The 25566-nt window shown below is 46.1% G+C and overlaps 1 protein-coding gene across 9 annotated transcripts in view; it reads right to left on the bottom strand.

Annotated features, from left to right (window-relative positions):
* ARVCF (ARVCF delta catenin family member) overlaps nucleotides 1-25566 on the bottom strand; it is a 377274-nt gene that overhangs the window by 254188 nt on the left and 97520 nt on the right. For 3 of the 9 annotated variants that reach the window (XM_077308988.1, XM_077308989.1, XM_077308995.1), the window contains exon 3: nucleotides 6977-7074. The exons of the other annotated variants lie outside the window; for them this stretch is intronic. The gene's annotated coding sequence lies outside the window, so the exon portion shown is untranslated. The remainder of the gene's footprint in view (nucleotides 1-6976; nucleotides 7075-25566) is intronic. 9 annotated transcript variants of the gene reach the window in all.

The raw sequence follows: 25566 nt of genomic DNA, 5'->3' as shown, positions 1-25566 counted from the left end.
CAGCACCCCCAGGCACAGAATCCAACTCACCTGCCCTTCGCTTTTTCATTACCATCCGTCATCATGGTAAATTATATTTTAACTTGCCTGTCAAAAAAAAAATGTTAATCACTCCCCAAAGTGAGGGGGCCGGCCGGGCTGTGAGGGCTTAGAAGGCCTCCACGGTGCTGTCAGAATGAAGCAATTTGCACTCCGCTTCTCTCTGGCCATCAATCCGCCTTCCTTCACAAATACGTAAGACGGCGGTTTGGAGAGGACGGGGGAGAGGCCGGGATTGGCAGTGGGGATGGAGGGAAACAAGAGGAAAACAAAACAAAAGCAGCAAGCTGGTGTGGTGCAACAGACAGAGTGTTATTCTTGAACTGGTAGGCCATGGATTCAACCCCCATAACATGTCGGAGGAATTTCTCCCGCTTGACACTGAGGTTTCTCCATGTACAGAGCTCCCAAGCAGAAGAAAAGAGCAGGAGCCCAGAAGCACCTACAAGTTTTACAAAACGTGTAGCAGGGTATGAGCTTTTGTGAGTCACTGCTCACTTCTTTGCTTTAGGATGCTTTGGGCTGATCCTGCGTTGAGCAGGGGGGTGGACTAGATGGCCTGTCTGGCCCCTTCCAGCTCTAGGATTCTATGATTCTGTAAGCGGCGGCTGGACAGAGACTTCTCCTGGATGCTTGAGGCTGATCCTGCATTGAGCAGGGGGTTGGACTAGATGGGCTGTCTGGCCCCTTCCAACTCTATGATTCTGTGATACTATGATTCTATGAATAACAATAACACTTTTAAGACCAACAAAGATATATTCAAGGCGTGAGCTTTCGAGTGCAAGCACTCTTCCTTAGGCAAAATGGAACAAGGATCACGAGTGTGCAAATATATAGAAAAAAGATAAATTAGTGGCAAATTAGTAAACTGTGTCATAGTATCCAAATTATGCCGTATGATGATGCCGTATGATCATTCTTTGCTAGAACAGCTAATCAGTCCTTTTGAATTCAGTTGAAGTTCACAAAAACATCAGTTGCCATTTTGGGAGTGACGGGTGGGTTGACATGACGACAAATGTTTAACAAATTTTAAAAAACGTATTAAAAATTAATTAACTCTCACCCATTTGGGAAACCCTTCCAGGGCTGTCAAGAAACCCCCGAGTTTCACGAAACGCTGACTGAGAAAGCCTGAAGGAAATGATCCTCAGCAGCTTCCATTTAATAAGCCAGGAGATTTTTAAAAAATCAGCTTTAAAAAGAAGAAAATTCAACCCCCAAAATCAGCTTAAAAAACATCTGAGTCCGGAGCACTCCCATAACAGATTTTTGCTCGCCTGTCTCAGCTTGACAATTCTCTTGTCTGAGAAATTGCCAGGAGGGGTTTCCTTGGTTCATCTGGCAACAGAGAAAGAACTGCATTTGCAGTCAATAACTCTCCCTTCTACTTGACTGTCAAGGAAACCCAAAGTCATTCCAAACAGCCAGGATTTTCACTGCAGACCTGCATACTCAAAAGGAAAGGGTTTTTTCTCTCTTCCCCCCCCTCCTTCCTTTTTTAATTCATACAATTTATTGAAAAGTGCCAAGTTTGCATAATTTAAAGTGAATGAAATCACACTAGCATCCCTGTTCCTTGAAGCAGGGTGTTCTGCCAGGATTTTTAATAGATTTAAATATGAAGAGTCTTCCTTAAAAAAAAAAGCGCATTTCATTAGCTAGCAGGATACAGGATATGCCCTGTTTCCATTACAATCTTGAGCTGCTGTCATTTCGCATTCAAAAGGACCAACCTTACCCAGGGACATTGGGAGGAAAGATGCATTGACTTCACTAGGCAGACTGGAAGGATCAGCACAGTTAATTCAGTCCAGCCACGAATGCTTTGGAATTAGGAACCCAAAAGGTGAATATTCATCTCCAAAAATTTAATTGGATTTTTTTAAGGAGCCGAAGGAGAAGTCTATAGACCAGGGGTAGTCAAGCTGCGGCCCTCCAGATGTCCATGGACTACAATTCCCATCAGCCCCTGCCAGCATTTGCTGGCAGGGGCTCATGGGAATTGTAGTCCATGGACATCTGGAGGGCCGCAGTTTGACTACCCCTGCTATAGACCATTTACCATCCAAGAATAGGGGTCATTTACCCAATAGGGATACATTTGTGAGGCCTATAAAAATATTTTCTTTCAAAGAATGGAAGGATGGAGAGGGCTGATAATAAGGGGAAAACAGAAGGAAAGGTTCCACTCAATACTGTAGTCCGTGCATAAAGGGAGGCAGGATTAGGCAAGGAAATCCAATCTATGTGGATTTCTACATTTTTGGAGGGCGGGTCATTTCTATGTGGGTGCCAATCACAGTTTTTAAGATGCATCTGTGGTATCTGCGGTCCTGCCGAGGACCGTGTTCGAGGTCCTTGGCAGGATCAGGGCCTACAGGGCCAAACCTAGAGCCAGTTTGGTGTAGTGGTTAGGCGTGCGGACTTCTAATCTGGCATGCCGGGTTCGATTCTGCGCTCCCCCACATGCAGCCAGCTGGGTGACCTTGGGCTCGCCACAGCACTGATAAAGCTGTTCTGACCGAGCAGGAATATCAGTGCTCTCTCAGCCTCACCCACCCCACAGGGTGTCTGTTGTGGGGAGAGGAAAGGGAAGGCAAATGTAAGCCACTTTGAGACTCCTTCGGTTAGAGAAAAGCGGCATATAAGAACCAACTCTCCTTCTTCAGTAATCTTAGGGCTCTCAGCCTCACCTCCCTCACAGGGTGTCTGTTGTGGGGAGAGGAAAGGGAAGGCTATTGAAAGCCACTTTGAGACTCCTTCAGGTAGAGAAAAGTGGAATATAAGAAGAAGAAGAAGCGGCATATAAGAATCAACTCTTCTTCTTCAGTAATATCAGGGCTCTCTCAGCCTCACCCACCTCACAGGGTGTCTGTTGTGGGGAGAGGAATGGGAAGGCGACTGTAAGCCGCTTTGAGCCTCCTTCGGGTAGGGAAAAGCGGCATATAAGAACCAACTCTTCTTCTTCTTCTTCTTCTACAGTATAACTGAGCGATGCATGGCTAGATCCCACCCACCAGATCCAGTCGGTTTAAACTGAAACTGACCAATAGCGCACACTGGCTAGAAGATCCGTTGTCTGTCTTTGTATTTTAGTTGGTTTTTTTGCGGGGAGGGGGGGTTGGTTCAGTTCTCAGTACTACATGAACCAAGCTGGGGTCCTGTTAAAGAGCTCAAAGAGTGTTTGTTCACTACTCGTTTGACCTGCGAATATAACAAATGGTAATCAGCTATGACTTGATATATAGTGACTTCTTTACAAACACGTTTCTCCCCAAAAATCTGGACAGCGATATATAACTATGTACAATGGAAAAACGGGCAAGGAAAGAAAAATAAGTACTCTTCATTATTTAAATTAATTTCTAATATACCGGATTTTGAACGCAAAATGCTTCACTCACATCTATTCATATTTACGTGCTTCATTGCTTGATTGTGCCGAGGCTCAAAGAAGAAGGATTAAACCCCTCAGAGCTACATACACTCACACACCATAATTCTGTTGAAAATGTCTCCAGTAGTTGTTATTGCCCTTCACAAAACCCCAGGAATGAACATTTTATAGGCCTCTCAGCTCTGCATCTGCTTTGACCCTCAGCGAGGCCAGAGCTACAAGTTGCTGAGAGAGGGGAGAAAAATTACAGCCACTACAAGGGAAACAGCTGGTTCGGAGGTGAATGCATTTGTGTATGTGTGTGTTCGTGTGTATGTGTGTGGGGGGTGTGGCTCAATGGTCCTATCAAGATGTATGCTTGGCCTTGCCTCTCCGTGCCTCCCGCTCTGGGAATTCTGCCTTCCCTGGGTCGCTCCATTTCTTTGCCGGCTGCCACAAGAGTCGTCGTGTTTGAGTTATTTTAAGAAGCCTCCTCGGTACAATCTGCCGCAGAGTTTTGCTCCAGCCAAATCACAAAACAAACAGAAGCGGATTCCAGGATGTGGCATAAGAAGCATTTGCAAAGAGGGCTAACTCTGCCGCTACACAAGCTCGCTTTTGGGAAGGGCTTCTGTTCCTCTCTGCAGACTGAGATTCTGACTTAGCTCCTAAAGACTTCCCACTTTTCTTCTGCTCCTCCACCCCACCGCACCTCCTGCCAAAGCTTTGGGCCAAAAGGTGGGGCAAACTAGATGTCATGGCGGAATATCAGATACGGATTTATCGTTATACGGCTCCAAGCCGGGTACGAAGTCACTTAAAACCCCAGAACAATATTATAGTTATTACACAATATTATCAACCAGTAAATTCTCATACAACTGGGGAACTTAAAATAATATTAAATAGGCATCGTTCAAAAGAAAAATTACATTACCCAAATTCGTAACGGGTTTCCGGAACTGACAGACGTTTTAAGCTACAGCACAATATTTAGCTACCTGTTTAGAGACATCCATGCTTTCCCCTAGAATCCTAGAGCTGGATCATCTAGTCCATTTTACACGCCAGTATCTGCGACCTTCTCTTCTCCCCACCATCCTTACATCCAACAAGGCCGTTACTTAGAAAGCGCCATTGTGCCTATCCAAGTCAGGCACTATTTCCCCAGCTCTTTGACGTCATTCTTGTTGTCACAGGTATTATATACAAATGACTAACAGTGCAATTTTAAGCAAAGCTACTCCAGAATTAGATAGATGGATGAATAGATAGGAAGTTCGGTAGAAGTTACTGGAATCTGTCCCTGCACGTTTTAGAAAATATTAGACAGCCTAAATTTACCAGCAGCATTTTACAGCTATTTAGAAGATTTATAAGTCCATTTTTTCCATTAAAGTAATTTCCAAAGCAGGGAACACAAATAAATCTCCTAATAAACAGTAAAAAAATAAATCTCCTAGTCAACAGGGGGAAAAAAAATACAATTCTAATCTAGCAGAAGATATTAAAATATAAATTCCATGCTTAAAAATAAATATTCTAAATAGGCAAGAACAGATGTTGAGCACCATGGAGCTCCCATAAGCTACCCAAAGGTAATGCATAGGTTCAACTTAGAATCATAGAATTATAGAATCATGGAGTTGGAAGAGACCTCCAGGGTCATCTAGTCCAACCCCCTGGACAATGCAGGAACTCACAACTACCTGCCCACCCACAGGGACCCCAATTTCATGCCCAAATGATCCCCCCCACCCCCCAAAATCTCCAGAATCCAGCCTGGCCTGGAGAGAATTCACCTATCATCCCACAGTGGCGATCAGTAATTCCCTGGGTATGCAAGGAAACACTGGCACATCCCTTCCTGCCCACCCACTCACAATCTGCCTAAGTGCATAAAATCAGCAACTTGGATCGGGGCCATGCAGGAAGAAAGGAGGTTGGTTTCAGTAATGAAAACAAGGCCACTTGCACGGATGCCTCTGTTTCAGTAGAGATGGCTCGTGTAAGATCTCTTTTAATTTGCTCTATAACTGGGAATGTATCGGCCATTAATCACTAATCTTGACTTTTTATTCCCTCTACTATGTTTTCCATCTGGAGTTGAACCCAAAGGACTGATAACCCTATAAACACATCCTGTTATTCTAGCAAGGCTGTTGAATTGGCTAACCATCTTCGTTATACTGCATATCCGTTGCATATCGCTGTTTACTAATTTACTGTAAATTTATTTCCTCTACTATGTTTTCCATCTGGAGTTGAACTCGGAAGACTGATAACCTAATAAACTCAGCTTGTCATTCTAGCAAAGGTTCCTGAATCTGCTAGCCATCCTCATTATACTCTGTATATCCGTTGGATATTGCTGTTTACTAATTTACTGCTAATTTACTCTCTCCTTATATACACAGTCATTGTCTGAAGAAGCACGCAAGCACGCAAAAGCTCACACCTTGAACCAAACTTTGTTGGTCTTAAAGGGGACGTTGGTCTCAAACTTTGCTCTCACCTGTCCTTAGTATTTTAAAGGGCAGATTTTTTTAAAAGTGATGCACCCATCTTTTCTGCTTATTTATTTGTTTGTTTGTTTGTTTGTTTGTTTGTTTATTCATTCATTTATTCATTCATTCATTCATTCATTCATTCATTCATTCATTTTTGGATTTGTATACCGCCGCTCCCCGATAGTTCTCGCGGCGATTCACAGCAGAAAATTCTAAAAACAATAAAATCCCAATTTACCCAACTAGCAGCAGCCTGGTTTCTATCGGAGAAGCTGAGTTGCTCGTGAAAGCGTAAGGTCTCCTTTTCCCTCCCTGCACAGCCGCAACACAAATCGCGTCTGCAGGGGCACCCAATTTACTTTTCAAAGACAGATGGGGCCATCATCTCCATCGTATCAGTTTTAGCCCCAAGAACAGGGAAATCTCAAGTGGCTTGCCTTTCACATTTCACCCTTCGAGTGCTGAAATCTCTGGAGCCCATTCTTGCTTAGTGAGTCATCACTTGCTTGGCTGGGGGCGGGATCTGTGAAAGGAAGTCAAAGGGAAAGCGTCCAGAGAAAGCACGGACTGTTGCTGAATGCCTATGGAGCAGCAATGTCTTCTGTTGACCTTGGCTTCTCCCTCTGCATGCTGGAGGCTAACAGAGCTATCCTAAAGAGAGTCGTGCCCTTCTCACTCAATTGTCATCAATGGGCTCAGAAAGGTGAAACTCTGTTCAGGATTACACTGTGAAAGTACTAGTGCCACCGAACAAATCGGGATCCCTGCATTCAGACAGCACGACTGACCAAAGTTAGTGCAAACGATGGTTACAAAACACAGGGGGTCCCGCAGCCTTTCCCCTCCTGCCTTAACGGACTCGGCCACAAGCGAGGGAATCCGGCCACGTCCATTGCACACACACCCTTCTTCCAAGCACGAGTGAGCTTTCTCGTGGTTTCTGCACCTGAACTAGAATGTGGAAGTTCCAGGTTAGAATCTCCATTCTGCTATGCCAGCTTCTGGAGTCCCCTTAGGCCCCTCATTGTCTCTCAGGCCAACTTACCTCACAGGGTTGTTGTGAAGATAAAATAGAGGAGGGGGAGAACAATATTTTCATCTGCTCTGTGTCCCCAGCTGGGGAGAAAGGTAGGGCGTGAATCCCTACAAGACAAACAAACAAACCATTGTTTGACAGACAGCCTGCATTCAAACAGCACCGTTTAATTAAGCCCCATTTTAGACATGGTTGTCTATTGGGACATTTTAAAGGAGCCATCTTCTCGTGTTACAAAGGCTTTTGAGATGGCAGTGAGGGGCGGTATATAAATTACATGAATGAATGAATGAATGAATGAATGAATGAATGAATGAATGAATGAATGAATGAATGAATGACCCAGAAGTCCTCATTTTTGACTGTTGCTTTGTTATAATTCCTGATGATGATGATGATGATGATAATAATAATAATAATAATTTGATTTATATCTTGCCCTTTCACATTGCTCAGGGCAAGTAACGATATTTAAAACATACACTTTAAAATCTTTAAAATTTTCCTGATACCTCCAGCTAAAAAATGTTGTACGGAGCCAATCTTCCAACTCACTCCTCTTCCAGCGGTGAGGCCAGCCTTTCTTGCTAGCTGTTATTTTAGGCTTTGGCCTAAGCCTGGTGGAACAGCTCCGTCTTGCAGGCCCTGCAGAACTGATTTCGGTCCCACTGGGCCCTGATCTCTCTTGGGAGCTCATTCCGCCAGGCTGCGGCCAAGGCCAAAAATGTTTGTTTCTAAGTTGCTTTGGGGCCTATTTTTGAAAGCAGAAGGGGAGGAGTCTATAAATTCTCAAATAAACCAATAGGTGATGAGTGTCGCGTTCCGTATAACCCATCCCAGCTGCTCATGATTACAGACCGTATTTTAAAAGCCCCCTTCCACCACCACTACCTTCCCCTTCTCAAGCTTAAGGATGAAACACTCACCCCCCTTAGAACTTGGCTTCCCGAAAGCAGCTGAGCCACGGTTGGGAGGGGGAGCCCGACAAAGAACTCAGACAGCTAATTATCCCCTTGACTTGCCAACCCCAGAACATTAGCAAGATGCCAATTGGCATTAGCAGAAACGTCAACTCAGGTGTGAACTGCCCGGTGGGACGACTGGCCAAGGCAAGAGCATTCCTGGCGGATATGGTCATTTTGAAACAGAGAAGTTTTCAGATAAGGCAAAGGAACACTTCTGGTATCAGGGACAATCTAGGTAAATATTGCTCTGGGTAGGGAACTATGAGTGGCCTGGGTGTACTGCAGAGTTTGAGCTGCAATCCCAGGGGCCCCTGCTTCGAACGCCGTTGACCAGCCATGGAGTCTGAACCTGAACCTGAGTTATCCCAGAAACCTTCCCTTAATGGTTAGCTGTCCTTTAAAACGAGGAAAAGGCTACTCATTTGCTCAATGCCTTTTGACGGTCAAGGCATTAGAAGAAGAGAAGAGTTGGTTCTTATATGCCGCTTTTCCCTACCCGAAGGAGGCTCTAAGTGGTTTACAGTCGCCTTCACATTCCTCTCCCCACAACAGACACCTGTGAGGTGGGTGAGGCTGAGAGAGCCCTGATATCACTGCTCGGTCAGAACAGTTTTATCAGTGCCGTGGCGAGCCCAAGGTCACCCAGCTGGTTGCATGTGGGGGAGCGCAGAATCGAACCTGGCATGCCAGATTAGAGGTCCGCACTCCTAACCACTACACCAAACTGGCTCTCCAAGGGTGGCCAAACTGTGGCTCTCCAGTTGTCCGATAGTAATAGATTCCTTGTGTACCTTTCTCGCTTGGTCAGAAAAATATGATGCAATCAGAAGCCAGGAGCAATGCTATAGTACAAGTGGTATACCGTACGTGCGTCATACATGAACAAGAAGTTTGCAGGTTTGCTGGCTCAGGCATTCAGCTCTGGTTAATCCTTGAATCAACAGACCATGTGCGCGGGGAAGGAACAATCTCCGCGCCTTTTACGATTATTTCTGTACAAACTAGTTTATGCAGGGCATAATGTTGGATTAGCTTTGTCAGATAAATATACATGTGTGCAATCGTGTTTTCAATTTTCAGCGGCGCGGTGCTCAAATTCATTAGCATTTTTAGGGCTACAGGAAAATGGAGACGCCGCACTTCCCGAATATCTTGCAATTCTGCCATTTCATCTCGCACATAGAAAACATCTTTTCTCATTTAAACGCACGCGCGTACAATCCTCGAGCCAAAAGAAAGGAACAAAAATCGCATAATCTGATTCCCTTCCGAAATTAGATTTTCTTCCCTCGGTATAAACAAATAAATCAGGCTATAGAAAATCATCCATACAGAATCAAAAGAGCTTCCGGGGGGGGGGGGTTTGGAAGAGAAGATGCGAAGAACTTGTTAACTAGAGGAGTAGAACATGTTTTTTAATAGAGAGGCAAAAATACAGTTCAATACAATGAAGGCAAGAATAAGAAAAAAGAATGTACCAGAACAAGCAATACCTGCTGTTCCTCAAGAGAAAAATGAACCAGAAACTGGAGTTGAATTGAAAGTACTTGAGGGGAGAAAATCTCACCATGAAGTGAGATATCTCTACAATCTTCTCATGTTTACTTGTTCTTATATATCTAGCACAGGATCTCTCTCACACACACACACACACACACACACACACACACACACACACACAAAGTAACAGAAGACTTTCTTCTCAAGAAAATTCTTCACTGAACATGGTTCTATCCCACTTTTTGATGTGGAACATTTACTGGCGCACTCCCTCCAACGGAAGTCTATGGACATGACGTCTGTAGTCCCCTCCCCAAGAAGAAGAAGAAGAAGAAGAAGAAGAAGAAGAAGAAGAAGGAGAAGAAGAAGGAGAAGGAAAAGAAGAAGGAGAAGGAGAAGGAGAAGAAGGAGAAGGAGAAGGAGAAGGAGAAGGAGAAGGAGAAGGAGAAGGAGAAGGAGAAGGAGAAGGAGAAGAAGAAGGAGAAGGAAAAGAAGAAGGAGAAGGAGAAGAAGGAGAAGAAGAAGGAGAAGAAGAAGGAGAAGGAAAAGAAGAAGAAGAAGAAGAAGAAGAAGAAGAAGAAGAAGAAGAAGAAGAAGAAGAAGAAGAATACACCACGACATGCTGGCTCTGAAACTATGATGTCGCCTTATTAATCAATGCTAATCTTAACTATGAATATGCACATCTTGGCTTCGATCCCGGCACCACCCTCACCAATTCCCCAGCTACAGAGGCAAAGATGAGGAAACCGCCCTTTGCTGAAGCATAACAGGACTGCCGGAGAGATCAACATAAACTAATCAGAGTTTTAAAAATAAATCATGTTTTTCACAAGATGTCTGAACAGGGCCAAAGGAAAAACACTCCTGTGGACCAATTAATCAATACATGGTGTTGAGGTTAAGAGCAGCTGCTTCGAATCTGGCGAGCCGGCTTTGATTCCCTGCTCCACCTCTCCTTGCATCAGGCACCTTGTGTTGCACGTGAGGGTCTGAGAGAGTCCAGAGGGAACTGTGATTGGCCCAAGGTCATCCAGCAGGCATCCTGCAGAGGAAGAGTGAGGAATCAAACCCAGTCCACCCCCTCTTAACCTCCACACCACGCTGGAACCCGACAATCAATGTAAAAAGTTGTAACCCCAATCCAATTCAAATTAATTTGTTAAAAACCACGGTTTCGTGACAGCTGCAGGGGGATTTTTGTGTGGGTGATCAGCATGTTTGTCCTACCCATTGATCTTTTCATTGCTGTTGTTGTTCTAATAAAATTAATACTTGAAAAACACTCGAATGGTAATTCGCCAGCCAATTGTCCAGATCTTCTTTCGGCTGGGCTACCGGCCAACCCATCAGGTATCCAAAAGCTTCCTGTTGAGGCGTCAGAAAGAGACCCGTGCCGAGCATTGATCTGCTTCCAATAAGGTAAGCGACCACTTGGGCCGGCCCGCCCAAGGATTCGTGGCACGAAACAACCGCTTGCCAGAATGTTCGGGTCTCCTGTTTTGTGCTCAAGGGAGGTTTCTTCGCGAAGCTTGTTTTGCTGGCAACCGAGTTAAACGAATGTGTTTTGGATGCCGGCCAGCTCAGGAAACAAATTGGCAGTTGCAACTCTCCAGATATACCTAGGAAGGTAATGAGGCAGAGGAAGCACAGGTGCTTAAAAATGAGGGAAAGGGGGAAACAACAGCCCCGAGCACACACACTGCAATTTGAAAAGTGCCCCTTGATGCTTCACGAGGAATACTGCTTGGTGTCGTAATAGCCCGGCTATCTCTGCAGAGAAAGGTCAGCTTCGCATCTTGGCCTGAGCAATACACAAGCCAAGGAAATCTTCCTTGTTAAGGCGGCACTGCATGGGTAGCAGACCATGGGCCTTCTTGGACATGGTCGTCAAGCTGGCATGGCTTGACTGACAGCCCTGGCTCTAGCGTGATTGCTGCCGCTACTGTCACCACAGAGTGGCAGAGAGTCCCTTCTGAAGATGCAGAGGAGTTCAGCTCCCGCCAATCTGTATCTCTCCTCTTAATGCAGGCTTTCTCAAACAGGGTTTCATGAAACCCTGGGGTTTCTTCACGGCCCTGGAGTTTCTTGACAGCCCTGGATGGGTTTCCCGAATGGATGGGAGTTACCAATTTTTTTTATATGACCACATATGGTCATGTTGGCCTACACCTCCCAAAAAGACCAATGGTGGGCCTGGGGGGTGGGGGTGGGGTGAGAATGGGAGGGGCCCCAGGTGGGCCTGTACACAGCTCTGCTTCCCAACCATATTCTGTATGATTGTGCCACTTCTGGGGTTCCTCGAAGCCTGAAGAATGTCTCAATGGTAAAAAGTTAAGAAAGGCTATCTTAAGGGAAGAAACTTTTAGATATGGGAAGCTGCAAGCGATTCTGTGGGCTAGATCAGGGGTAGTCAAACTGTCGTCCTCCAGATGTCCATGGACTACAATTCCCATGAGCCCCTGCCAGCAACCGCTGGCAGGGGGTCATGGGAATTGCAGTCCATGGACATCTGGAGGGCCCCTGGTTTAGAAACTCTATTACACAAAGTCCCACCAACACACAGAGAGAACTCTACATCAAGCACCGAACACCTTCACAGCCATATTCCTGGGACCCACCAGCAAAGCCGTACACTACAGAATCTCCGCATGAAAGTTTACAAGGACTGATTCACACATGCATGTGTGAAACACTCATCTGGCCGCTTAGGACTTCTCTGCTGAATGTCCAGTGACAGATGATTCAAAAGCTCTGTCCGTGGTACTTAATAGCTGGTCTGTTGGACAAGCTGAAAAACAGGCATGGGTGAACTCAACCTCCAATGCAGATCAGGGCACATCACCAAAATCATGAGTAAAAAAAATAACACGATGGGCACACCACTGCTGAGAGTTTTGACCCAGGAACGCTGGATCGGGGCCTTGTTTGTCTACTTTATTTCTTTTTCTTGCTGCGACTCAAAGAGGATCACACAGTTAATGCTGGCACGGTCATGGCCACTTGGGGAGGACTGCTGGCCTCTGGCAAACCAGCTCTAGACAACTCAGGTCGAAAAAACTGGGGGAGGGATTCACCACAAGTTAGCTGTAATTCAACAGCAAAACACGGAAACCAAATAGATCTAAGATCAAGGATATCGCTCCATCCCAGGGGCTCCATACAAACATCCGCCAGCATGTACCAGCACTGCCACTCTGGCGGCTTCCGAAAGAGACCTGCCCATGCCGCGTGCAACGTTAGCGCATTCGAGAGCTACATCTCCCCCCTTCAGCCGTTCAATATAACATGCAATTAAGAATTAGTTATTAAAACCAGGGCATCCGTCAAGCCGTTAACCTCCCACGACACCAAAAACAATGCAAACAGCCAGACCATGTGCCCAGTTAATGCAGTGTTGCTCACCAAGAGCAAGGCTCTTTCACTTATCTCAAAGGTTTGGGGGCTTTGTTTTGCACCCAGCTGTTGCTCGTCCTTCTAACACTGAGTGATCAACCAGCCATTAAAGATGTCAGCTCTTTGCGGCTCCCCACTGAGCTCTATCTGGGGAGACTCTGGAACAGCCGTACTGAATTCCTCCTCGCCTTGCTTTGGTCCTAATGAGAGGCAGCACCATTACTTGTGTCAGCAGCACATCAAACAAGGCGAAAAGCAGGAGGGGAGAAAAGGGGGGCACAGGAGGAAGACAAACATGACCAGTCACCTTCTGCAGGCACTATGGAGGTTATAGACATAAGAACATCAATATGGGGGGGGGGGAGAGAGAGCAGGGGGGCAATGGGAAGGTTGTTAGATTACTAGAGAACAAGACCCAGATACATGCTCCAATTATATGGCTAAAGCTAATGAGGGGTGAACTTTCCTCATCTCAAATCGCAGAAGCAATCAATTGGCAACTGACCAGCATTGGAAAACATTTTGGGGAGGGGGGAGAACAGAGTTGCACTTACCTGTAACTGTTGTTCATCGACGTCTTCTGCACTGACACACCTTGGGGCCTTGCACGTGTAGGCCAATAGGGAGACATTTTCTTTCTAGCTCAAACACTACCAAAAGTAGTGTGGAGCCAACACATGTGCATGATTATCACCCAACGTGTCTCATGCTCCATCAGCAAGCACCCCCCTTCCCTCAGTTCCTGCTAAGCCACCATGAGCTGCCTTCCATGGCACAATAGGCCCTGTGAGAGCTCATGAAAGGTCAGGTGGGAGAGAATGTGTGTCTGCACGGAAGACATCGATTTACAACAGTTACAGGTAAGTGCAACTCTGTTACTTCTTCCATCTCCTCGTGCAGCCCCACATTGGGAGCATTAGTAAACTACTTACTAGAGGACGTGAACTGACTTGCTCACTGGAACTGAGCCTGTAGAATAGCTTTGCCCACATCTGCTTCTTTCCCCACCTGTCCTAAAGCGTGTGTCCTCTGTCAACTAAGTTGTGACCTGGTAGATGTCCAGCAGGGCTGTCATAAGTGACTGACTGAAGGCTTATGGTTTGAAGCAAGATATGTGGCAGTTTGGGAGTCATCATCCAGAAGGCAGCTCCAAGTAGAGGAGCAAATGTAAAGGACTTTATTTCAGGCAGTTGAGGATCTGGCTAGCAGAGAACATGCAGCAGAAAACTCTGGAGGTCAGCAAAGGAGCTCCCCAGTGAATGCATGCAATACTTTGCCCAGAACACCTGTCTGAGTAGGTTTAAGAGGGTAAAAAATGGTGTGCAAAATGATACTAGGAATGCTGGAACACATCCGCTCCGGCTCGCAGCCAGTTCGCTGGTTATCAACAGGGATTCGATGTCTTGACAACTGGTTCAACAGTTCATTGATCCATTCCTGGTCGCTTCACAGTTTTCCCTTCTCACTATGCAACAGAGCACAACTGCCTTCTTCCACGTGTGTGTTCTCACACAGCCCAGTCGGGTTCTGCTACCCTCTGTCCTTGCCACTTAATTGCTCCGCTCAGCAGGCAATGGTTTCAACAGAAGATTAAATCAGCCACAAATCATATTCATCCATCATTAATAAATGCTGTGGAAGGAAAGAAGGAAGGGGGCATGGTCAAGCCTGATCTCGTCAGAGCTCAGAAGCTAAGTGGGGTCAGCCATGGTTCTTACTTGGATGGGAGAGCTCCAAGGCAAATTGCAGAGGAAGCCAATGGTGAACCAGCTCTTTTTCCTACTTCCCATCGGTATTTCTTACTTGTAGGCGTAGATTGGAATAGTGGTTGTAATGAAATGCAATGAACAGTAGAATATAATGTCATGTGGAACGTATTTCTCAGGTCTGGTGATGAAGGCAACATAACAATGAACAACCAGTCACCCCACTTTAAAGAAAGGGATGCTGTTGGTTACCTCCATGCTTGAAAGGAGATGAATGGAGCATAATAACAGAGTCTCAGTTCATTACTCTCAGCATTCCACGGTTAAGAAGGGTACATTTACATATTAATCACCAATTCTGATATGTTTATTTGCTTCACTATGTTTCCCCGGAATTAAATCCAAACAAATGGTGACCCTATAAACTAAGCCTATTATTCCTATTTGGTTCTTGAGTCCTTTAAATATCTTCATTAAGTTATATGCTAATTTGATGCTCACCCTTTACCTACTATGATGGACTGGTAGCTTCCATTTCAATGTATCGGAAGAAGTAGGCATGCACACAAAAGTTTAGACCTAGAATACAACTTTGCTGGTCTTGAAGGTACCACTGGACTCAAATTTTGTTCTGTTGCTTCAGGCCAACATGAATACCCACCAGAATCCATCTACAATATCTAGTCAACTTATAAATGTTCCATTCCCAGCCCTGCTGCCAGGACGTATACATGGTGTCACACCACAATTAATCCAATCAGATTTTGTCACATGATGATATCACTTAGGGCAAATAATAACGGCTTAATATGTGTGCAATGCTCAGTTGGGTGATCCTATCCAATTACAGGCCACATACTTAACAGACGGTTAATAAAGTTGATCCAAAAGAATCAACTTTAGATGAGCGATTGGGATGTGAGTGTCCTGCATAGTGCAGGGGGTTGGACTAGGTGACCCATGAGGTCCCTTCCAACTCTATGATTCTGTGATTCTATGAACGCTTCTCCATATAGGATCGGGGGCCTGACCCATGATACCTGACTAACCTTGAAAAGCATTTATCGAGAGAGAGATAAAATTCACATGGCCTTCCCCCACATACCTGCCTTAATAAGAGTTTGTCAATATTACCAACAAGAAAATAACACAAGAGGGAATATGTAACAAGCAGGGCCAGTTTATCCATGTAGCACATATAGCACGTTCTATAGGCCCCAAGTTTCCAGAGGCCCCATACGATACCTTCCCCCACCACCCACATGGATCAGGGCCTTAGCCTCTCTCCTCCCCCCTTTTCCCTCTTTAAGGATACTCAGAGTAATGCCCTTTTCACTATGGGGTGTACCTCCCGCACCAGTCTGGCTACTCCCGCTGTAACTGCACTCTTCTAGGGCCTTGTGAATCCTTAAATTGGCTGTGGTGCTGCGGATCTTGCAAATCCTTAAATCACTCCTGCTAACAAGTGATCTGCAGCACAAGCCAAGAGACGGGGCCAAAGAAAAAAGTTACCGAGGATTTATATCTGAAGGCTTAGAGAACTACCCGGATACTCATCAGAGGAGCAAGGACACAGGAGTTACTAGTTGCGTATCTTTGTTTCCAATATTTTAAATTAAACACTAGAGTCATTCCAGAGGGCTCATCTCTCGTTTCATGCCCGCTATCTAATTTTTGACTTTGCCCCAGGCACTCCCTGGCAATCTAAAGAGCTGGGTTTCTGGTTCTATAGCTCTCCGTGCTGCAGTGCATGCAAGACTAAAAGTAAAAGGAGAAGGAGAAGGAGAAGCCGGTGAGGAAGGAAAAGACACCGCGTAATATAAAATTCCTCACTGGCTTATCAATTACTGTCTTAAAATAGTTCTACCGGAGATACCTGGTACATCAAAGTCTGGCAGCTTCAAAATTACAGGCAGAGCAATTAACATGCAAAGGAGGGGAGGAATAAAAGGTGCTTCCCTCTCTCCTCTTTAGAGTTATTGTAGGATGAAAATGAAAGTGCTTGCTTCCAATGCAAGTTTAAAGGAAATCAGTCTGCTTCAACCAATAGCTCCCAAGTGTGCACAAATGAGATTTTGAAAATGTTTATTCTTTTATGTTATCATACGGGTCCTCAAAGAAGCTCGGGACTCTCTCGCACTGTTCCCATCATCATCACAAGAACCCTAAGAGACAGTGTAGGGTGGGTAATAACAGCTGGCTGAAGGTCACCCTGAGGATATCAAGGTTGCATGTTGATTCAAATCCAGGTTTCTCTCCAATCCAGGCTTTCTCAACCAGGGTTATGTGAAACTCTGGGGTTTCTTGGCAGCTCTGGAAGGGTTTCTTGAATGGGTGGGAGTTAATTATTTTTAAAATATATTTTTTAAATTTGTTAAACATTTATTGGGTGATATGACCATTTATTTATTTATTTATTTTCAAATTTATATACCACTGCTCTAAAATTGTCTTGCAGCAGTTTACAATCTTATCTATGGTTCCTCTTAATATTTGTGAAACTGCCCTGGGGGTGGAGCAAGTCCGGGGTGTCCGAGTTAGAATAGGGCCAATCAGGGTGCAGTCAGCGCTGGCCTCACCCTGATTGGCTCGGCCCCTATGGCTCCCACTCTCTGTCGCTGGACACTCACTGCCATGCCACCCTGCACGCACACGCCTGCCTGCCTGCCAGCCCAACTGCCTTGCTAACGCTTCGCCGCTCTACCAGCCAGCCTGCTGCCGCGGACCAGACCTGCCGCCCGCACCCCACACACACCGAGCCACCTGCCCAGTCGCCGCTTTACACGCAGCCGTGCCACCATCAAAGGCCCAACCCGCCAACCTTAGCCCTGACTTGAATGGCTCAGGCCAGCCCTATCTCCTTGGATCTCAGAAGCTAAGCAGGGTCAGCCCTGCTTGGATGGGAAGCCACTGAAGCAGACCAAGGTTGCGTCAAAGAGGCCAGCCATGGCAAACACCCTCTGCTTGCCTCGAAAGCCCTAAAAGGGACTCCGTAAGTCGAATGCAAGTTGATAGCACCTTCCACCACCCTGTGGACTCTATTACAAAGATGCAAGGTAACTGCCAGCAGACCAACAGTACAGTTACAGGGCTGTTTACAGGGCTGCAGATTTGCAAATGATGTTTATGGAGCGCGGTCAAAATGTGCCTGCTAGCTGAACCGTGTTGTCTGAGATGCAGCTCCCAGGGCCGAATCCACAGCTCCTCCCCAGCGCTACTCCTTTGTGTCACACCTGACACATTTACAAGTGTCCTGTGAATTATTAATGCCAACCGGAATAGTTAATGGCCGCCCAGCTTCGGCTTCGCTCTAATGCCTCATCCTTGCAGCCTTCAGATTCCGGGGTCTGGTCTCCTAAATGCTTGCGGCCTGCAGAAGCTTCCCCCTGCCCACTTTTAAAAATGCATTTATCATCTTGTTTTTTTCTTTTTAAAAAAGAAAAGAAAAAAGATCTCTCTTCCTAAAAACCAGGTCGCTTCTCCAAATGGCTGGGATGATCCCGTCCTGGCAGCTGCCCTGCAGATCTGTGACTTTCTCCTTGTGCAGAATCGGGCAGCCAGAAGGCCTCGTCGGTGCCAAGAGCGCAGATGTCTTCAAACTTTTAAAGAGCCCAAGCATCAATTGTTTTGATCCATCAGCTCCTGTAGGCCAACTCAGTCGGAGAGGCATCAGGTTTGGCTAATTTAATATTCTGAGATGTCTTAGAGACAGGCTGGCATTGAAAACTGTAATACAATTGCAGGAAGGGAAATGCATAATTGTTTCCATCGGGCAAAATGGCACACAGCATTCTATCCCAGGCTTTCTCAACTGGGGTTTTGTGAAACCCCGGGGTTTCCAGACAGTCCTGGAAGGGTTTCCCGAATGAGTGGGAGTTAATTACGTTTTTATATATTTTTAGTATTTGTTAAACATTTATTAGATGATACGTCCATAGATGTTCATGTCGATCCCCCCACCCCAAAATGGCCATTTTCGGAGTCCCTGTCTTGACCTTGTTTCATGATTCTGGATTTGTTTGCTTCTTGGACCTTTGGAGTTGATTGCTGGTGTTCTTTGGGGCCTTTCGGCTTTGACCCAAACTGTGCTTAGACTTCAGCTTGCGTGGGAGGGCACGTCTAGGACAGGAACTTTTTGGCATGCAAGCCGCATTTAGGAACCTTTGACACGCAAACGTGCTCTTAGAGTATCCAGTTTTCCTCCATGGCCCCGCAGCCCAACCCCTGTTCAAATGAGAAGCCCAGAAGTTGAATTTGCATTTTGCCCAAATCAGATGGCTCGTGCAATGCCGCAGCATATCTGGACGACAATCTGCAACCCTGCCGTGAAATTTCTGAGAGGCGAATGATTCAGTGGCCGAACACTGTTGATTAGGGAAGGCAGATTAGCACCTGGGCTCCTGAGATATCTACATTATAATCGTCTGCACAGCGTCTTGTTTAAGAAAAGAAAATCAAGTCATTGCTTCCCAGAATCAAAGGATTCTACCGAGTCTCAATTATTCAGCGACCTTAATATACTCCTGGGACGGCACCATTCGTGAATTGTTTCAATGGGCAAGGGGAAAAAGCTGATTCACAATGTACTCCCCTCAACAGAGAGGGATGGAAAATGTCAGAATAACAACAAAGACACACAACAAGAGATAATTTACACAAGAGATCATAAAATCGTAGAGTTGGAAGGGACCTCCAGGGTCATCTAGTCCAATCCCCACCAGAATGCAGGAAATCCACAACTACTTTCCCACCACAGTGACTCCAGTTCCATGCCCTGAAGAAGAAGAAGAGTTGGTTCTTATATGCTGCTTTTCCCTACCCGAAGGAGGCTCAAAGCGGCTTACAGTCGCCTTCCCATTCCTCTCCCCACAACAGACACCCTGTGGGGTGGGTGAGGCTGAGAGAGCCCTGATATCACTGCTCGGTCAGAACAGTTTTTTCAGTGCCATGGCGAGCCCAAGGTCACCCAGCTGGTTGCATGTGGGGGAGCGCATGCCAGATTAGAAGTCCGCACTCCTAACCACTACAGCAAACTGATGATGCCCCTCAACCAGAATGCCTAATTTCCATCCAAAAAGGCTCACAGCTCTTCTATCCTATTGGCAGGGGGAAGATACGGATGGACCCTCTCATCAAATTCTAGCTTTCTGCACAAAACACCACCACATGGTGGGCCAGCAAGAGGGGTTTCTCTTGTATATGCCAGGGAACTGTGTTTGGACAAGTCCTGATGACATGTCTAGGGCAAGGCTGTGGCTCATTGGCAGAACATCCACGTCAGGTAACACGTGTTAGGAAGAGGAAGAGGAGGTGAATGTCAGCCACTTTGGGACTCCTTCAGGTACAGAAAAGCAGAGTCTAAAAACCTTCTCCTTCTGGATATGACCATCATTCCTCCAGCACCTACTACAGTCCTGAATGTATCCTGCTCCAGGATGTTGGCCATCTCTTACTGCCAGAGAGTAAGAGATGGCCAACATCCTGGAGCAGGATACATTCAGGACTGTAGTACTGTTGGCCAGTACTGTTTGCCGTCTCTTACTCAATTCTTTATTTTTCGAGGATGCATATCATCCTGCAAATCACTCCCTGCGGCTTGGAAACGGTACAGGCACCAAGGAGGCAATCTTTCACGTAGCATCAGATTTGTCCAGCAAACAGTGCTGAAAAGGGTCCCTAGGACATCTCGGGGGATGTAGCACTTTGGGAGAGGGCCTGCAAGGATTCTGTTGCATTCCTACTGCATTCCTGATGGAGAGGCTGACTCTGTGAAGGTTCAAGTATGTGGCAGATGACAGTGGATGAGCAATAGGGTTGTGAGTGTCCTGCATAGTGCAGGGGGTTGGACTAGATGGCCCAGGAAGTCCTTTCCAACTCTATTATTCTATTTGTTAGTTCGACGGCCTGGTTCATCACTGATGCCTGGAACAAACAGAAGAGATGCCACCGTCCCTCCGTATTAACTCCCTTTCTTTTCTGGCCCAATTTATCCAAACAAAATTCCACCGCCGAGGTCATTAGGAGATTAGCTTCTCGAGTCAGCGATAAGCGTCAAGGAACAAGAGCCAAAACAAGCCGTCGTTCCGCACCCCTCGGGCTGCACCTTTTTGAACAAACGCCGGAATCGTCCCATCTGACCTCATTTCTCTTTTGTTTCTGAGATGCCGGAGGGGCCGGCGTGGGTCTCGCCAAGGCAAATCTATTGTAAGGGGCAGGAAATCTCCGCTCTCTAATAGTGTGGGGGACACTGCCGGTAAGGGCACTAAGTCACCCGGCTGCTGTTATCATCAATCAGGCAGGAAGGCTCAGCTATTCCGCAGTCCAAATTCTTTATCTAACTGATTAGTCATACCAGCCGACGGTATTAACACTCCCCACTCCTGTTGCCAGGTGGCTGCATTTCCATCCTAAGCAGAGCTGAATTCTTCTAAGTCCACTGAATCCATGTGCTTAGAAGGAGGGTAACTCTGTTCAGGAGGGTACTGTCAAAACATTGTGTAGGTTTAGGGTTGCCAGGTGCCTCTGCGCTCTCAGCAAGGGAAGGTGGCACTCTCCCGGAACTCCCCCTCCCATACTTCCCCGGACCCAGAAGAGCATCCATCATGCTGATGTCACCCAGAAGTGACACAGGCATGTCAGAGACATTGGGGGTGACGTTCTGGCTTTGGGGGAAACTCTATGGTAAAAATAACTGGCCTCAAACCATTGAGTTTTGCCCAAACGCAGAACATCACGCCCCCAATGACCCTGGCATGCTGGCATCACGTTTGGGTGATGTTGGCATATTGGGATGTTCTTCTTGGTCCCATTGCATGGGGGGGGGGTCACTGCAAAAGTGGCTGTTTTGGGAGGGATTTTCCCCCGCTTTCTGAAACTCAAAAAGCAGGGGAAGCAGTGCCAAAGTAGGGGTTCCCCTGGCCCCAAGCAGGCTCTTACATGTGCCAAGAATGGTGAAGAGCACATGATTAATGCATTACAAATCTCCTCCCACTAGTAGCGCAATTCATCCAAGAGATGCAAATCTGCTTCATTTACATAATGAGTACTAGATGGCTATTTCAGCACTCTCTGCAGAATTGGCATGAACCTGGTGCAAAAATGTAATTCTTATAATAATTTTTTTTTAATGTAATTCTTTTTCTGGTTCGCATCATAAAACTGTTCTGACCGAGCAGTGATATCAGAGCTCTCTCAGCCTCACCCACCCACAGGGTGTCTGTTGTGGAGAGAGGAATGGGAAGGCAACAGTAAGCTGCTTTGAGCCTCCTTCGGGTAGGGAAAAGCGGCATATAAGAACCAACTCTTCTTCTTCTTCTTCTTCTTCTTCTTCTTCTTCTTCTTCTTCTTCTTCTTCTTCTTCTTCTTCTTCTTCTTCTTCTTCTTCTTCATGCTACGAACCTGGTTCTGACGCACACACACACACAAACACACAAACATGATCTCCTCTCTTTCTGCTTGCTTCAAAATTATTTGGTTCCCATCACACCTGATGGTTTCTATACTCCAGCGTTAAAGCATCACTGAGTTGCATCCACTGGGATTTCAGAGCAGAAATAGAAGAATTGCTCAGGAGTGGAGTGGAAAGAAATCTCTGTCGGTGACAATGAAGTCTCACGACTGCATCATATTTCCTTCACTACTGCAAGTTCTCTGCTCAGGGAGCTCATTTAAGAGAAATCAGAAACTATTTACATGCTTATCCCTTCATTTTCTGACACCCAGGCGGAAGTTCTCCAGGGGTGCATTTTAAGAACGGATGGGAGAAGTATTTAGAACACATCAGAGCATTAGCTAAAGAAAATAACAAAACCATCTTCTTATAAATGGAGGGAAAATAATAAGATAAAGGCACCTCATGCATTTGAGTATTTCCAATTCTGCCTGTCTTCTTTCATTTATTTTGCTCCGGGCACAAGGCAGGAGAAGCCTAGAAATAATATTCTTATATTGTATCTGTCAAGCATGAATGGAAGTTGAGACGACAAGGGGCAGGCGCCAGTCCACCACTGCATCTGGGCCTAATTATTCCCAGGTCATAATTTATTCCCCCCCACAAAGTGAGCTGCAACTTAGTTATTTGTGCAAGACCTAATACAAGGCCTCATTCTCGGTTGGAGTCCCACGATCAGAAGACATCCATTGGGATCCTCACAACCACGTGTGTGTGTGTGTGTGAATTTTATTGGGACAACATTAAGCTACTTAAACATTCTTCTCTTTATGGGACATTCCATTCTCTATAGTCAACGACTGACTTTGAGATGTTTGGTTTGTCTCCTTGGGATCCTCCATTTGCCTTCAAAGGTGGAAATGGCACCTATGCAATCCACTCCGATCAGCATGGATCAGCACTTGTTTGTTCTCCTCTTTCTAGAGAGCCAGTTTGGTGTAGTGGTTAGGAGTGTGGACTTCTAATCTGGCATGCCAGGTTCGATTCTGCACTCCTCCACATGCAACCAGCTGAGTGACCTTGGGCTCGCCACAGCGCTGATAAAACTGATCTGATATCAGGGCTCTCTCAGCCTCACCCACCTCACAGGGTGTCTGTTGTGAGGAGAGGAATGGGAAGGCGACTGTAAGCCGCTTTGAGCCTCCTTCGGGTAGGGAAAAGCGGCATATAAGAACCAACTCTTCTTCTTCTTCTTCTTACATCCCTGGGTCACAAACCAAAGCCTCTGTCTCACAGGAGACAAGACAACTGAGACATTCTTCATAGAAAAGAGCTAAAAGGGGTTTATCGTGTCTAAGAGGACACACCTGGAAGCACTGTGGCAGAAAGTCTATTGCTAAGGATGACTGGTTTGACCAGTCTTAGGATACATATAGGCACCCCCCTGCCCCCACCACTGCATCACTTTCCCACTATTTGCTGTGCCCATGGCAGAAGGGCTTTTATCTTCAAAGGATTGTCAGAACAAATCAAAATCTAGTTTTGCACCTAGTGGCCAAAAGGTGGCCAGAGCTACTCACTAGAGCCATAACATGCATAATAGGAGATAGCACCATGAAGGTCACTCTCTACATCCTTGGAACAGACTATGGGGTGTGTGTGTACTGAGAGTCATATGGGAAGAAATGGGGAGGGGAAAACAGAAAAACAAGATTTGGACAGATAGTGGAGAGCTATTCTAAAAACACAAATAAATAATATTCCACGTTTGCAGAGCCACAAGATTGCAACAAGCTAAATTCCTCCCCTGGAATTTATTTATTTTATTTATTATATTTATATTCCGCCTTCCCCTAAGGCTCAGAGCAGTTGCAGCTTGCTGAAGCGAAGGAGGAGGAGGAGGAGGAGGAGTTGGTTTTTATACCTGCTTTTTATACCTGCTTTTCACTGCCCGAAGGACTCTCAAAGCGGCTTACAGTTGCCTTCCCTTCTTCTCTGCACACCAGATACCCTTTGAGGTGGGTAAGGCTGAGAGAGCTCCTGACAGGTCTGCTCAGTCAGAGCAGCACTATCAGGGCTGTGAGGAGCCCAAGGACACATAGCTGGCTGCGTGCGGAGGAGCGGGGAATCAAACCTGGCTCATCAGATTAGCGTTTGCTGGCAGGGGCTCGTGGGAACTGTAGTCCATGAACATCTGGAGGACCACAAGTTGACTAGCCCTGCTTTAGGCTGATCCTGCATTGAGCAAGGGGCTGGATTAGATGGCCTGCATGGCCCCTTCCCACTCTAGGATTCCTTTATTCTAAATGCATAAAGAACCTTGCCAAATAGATCTAGGTGATATAGCGTGCACATATTATACAGATGGAACAAATGGGTATTTTTGCAGATTTTACTCCACAATATACGGGGAGAGACAAAGAGCTCAGAAAGGCTCTGAAATGTCCCTCCCTGGACCCCAGCATTTCTCTCAAGGACTGTGGGGGGGGGGGGAACGGTACCGCTAAAGAATTCTCTCGTCCTTTGTTCCATCCTTCCCGCCCCTCCCCCAGCTTCCACGGAATGCAAGCCATCTTCTGCATTCTTTGTTAGCATTGCAAAAACTGAAGACTAGCCTTTGACACCCAGAGAAATTTAACAGCACTCAGATCTGCATCTGAATTTAACCCCAAAGCACGGTCATAGTGCTCTTTTCCACGGCCTTGTATTAAGACTTGCATTAACGTTTTCGCATTACATTTCTCCCTCCGCCCTTGCGAAACCAGCTCAGAGCCCGCTGCTTAGGACTCCATCACTCGCCACTGGAGAGGTGGTTACAGACTGAAGGAAAACTATATTTTTGCTGGCGGAAAATAAGCCCACATCTGCTCAAGCTCTCTGTGCTATTCCTATTTTCGGCCTCCTGTTGAGCTGGGGAGATTGATTCCTTCACAAGAGCTACATGAAAGCCTCCTCTCGCTTCCACGAGAGAGCCCTTAATTCTCACCATAAACTGGCTGATTTCAAGGAAGGGCAGACAAGTTAGTTACCAAGATGGACTGCTTTTGCGAGATACCAAGTACAGAAAGACCCAACACTCTTCTGGGCCAATGAATCTCTCTCTTTCTCGCTTTCTCTCCCCCTTTCATACATACACACACAAATACATTTTCAGTGCATCTGATAACTCTCATCGTCATTTGCTACTTGACAACGCCGGCCGTGTTTCAAACATCGTACGCACAAACTTGATCAAAAAATAAGTATCTGCCACAAATGCACACAGCACAGGAAGAAGAGCAGACAAAAGGCAGGAGGCCAAGGAGGAAGAGAGAGAGAGAGAGAGAGCCATATAGCGCCACCTACTCTCCCACCATGGTTAGGAAACCCATTTCAAACCGTGGTTGACAATTCCTGCAAACCACAGCTTGTTAACCCAGACACAGCCAAACCCAGTGAAGCATTTTAAATCAGCTTGAAATACCAATCCGCCATCCCTATACACATTGGTTTCCCAAAGTTCTCCGATTTCATAGAAGCATAGAGTTGGGAGGGACCTCCAGGGTCATCTATGCCAACCCGCCTGCAGAATGCATGAAATTCACAACTACCTGCCCGCCCACCCAATTCAATGTCCACATGATGCCCCCCCCATCAGAATCC

The sequence above is a fragment of the Paroedura picta genome, chromosome 13, assembly GCF_049243985.1.
Source record: "Paroedura picta isolate Pp20150507F chromosome 13, Ppicta_v3.0, whole genome shotgun sequence".
In the NCBI taxonomy this organism is placed as follows: domain Eukaryota; kingdom Metazoa; phylum Chordata; class Lepidosauria; order Squamata; family Gekkonidae; genus Paroedura; species Paroedura picta.
The sequence above is the reverse complement of the archived record's forward strand: the minus strand, read 5'-3'. Positions and strand labels throughout refer to the sequence as shown.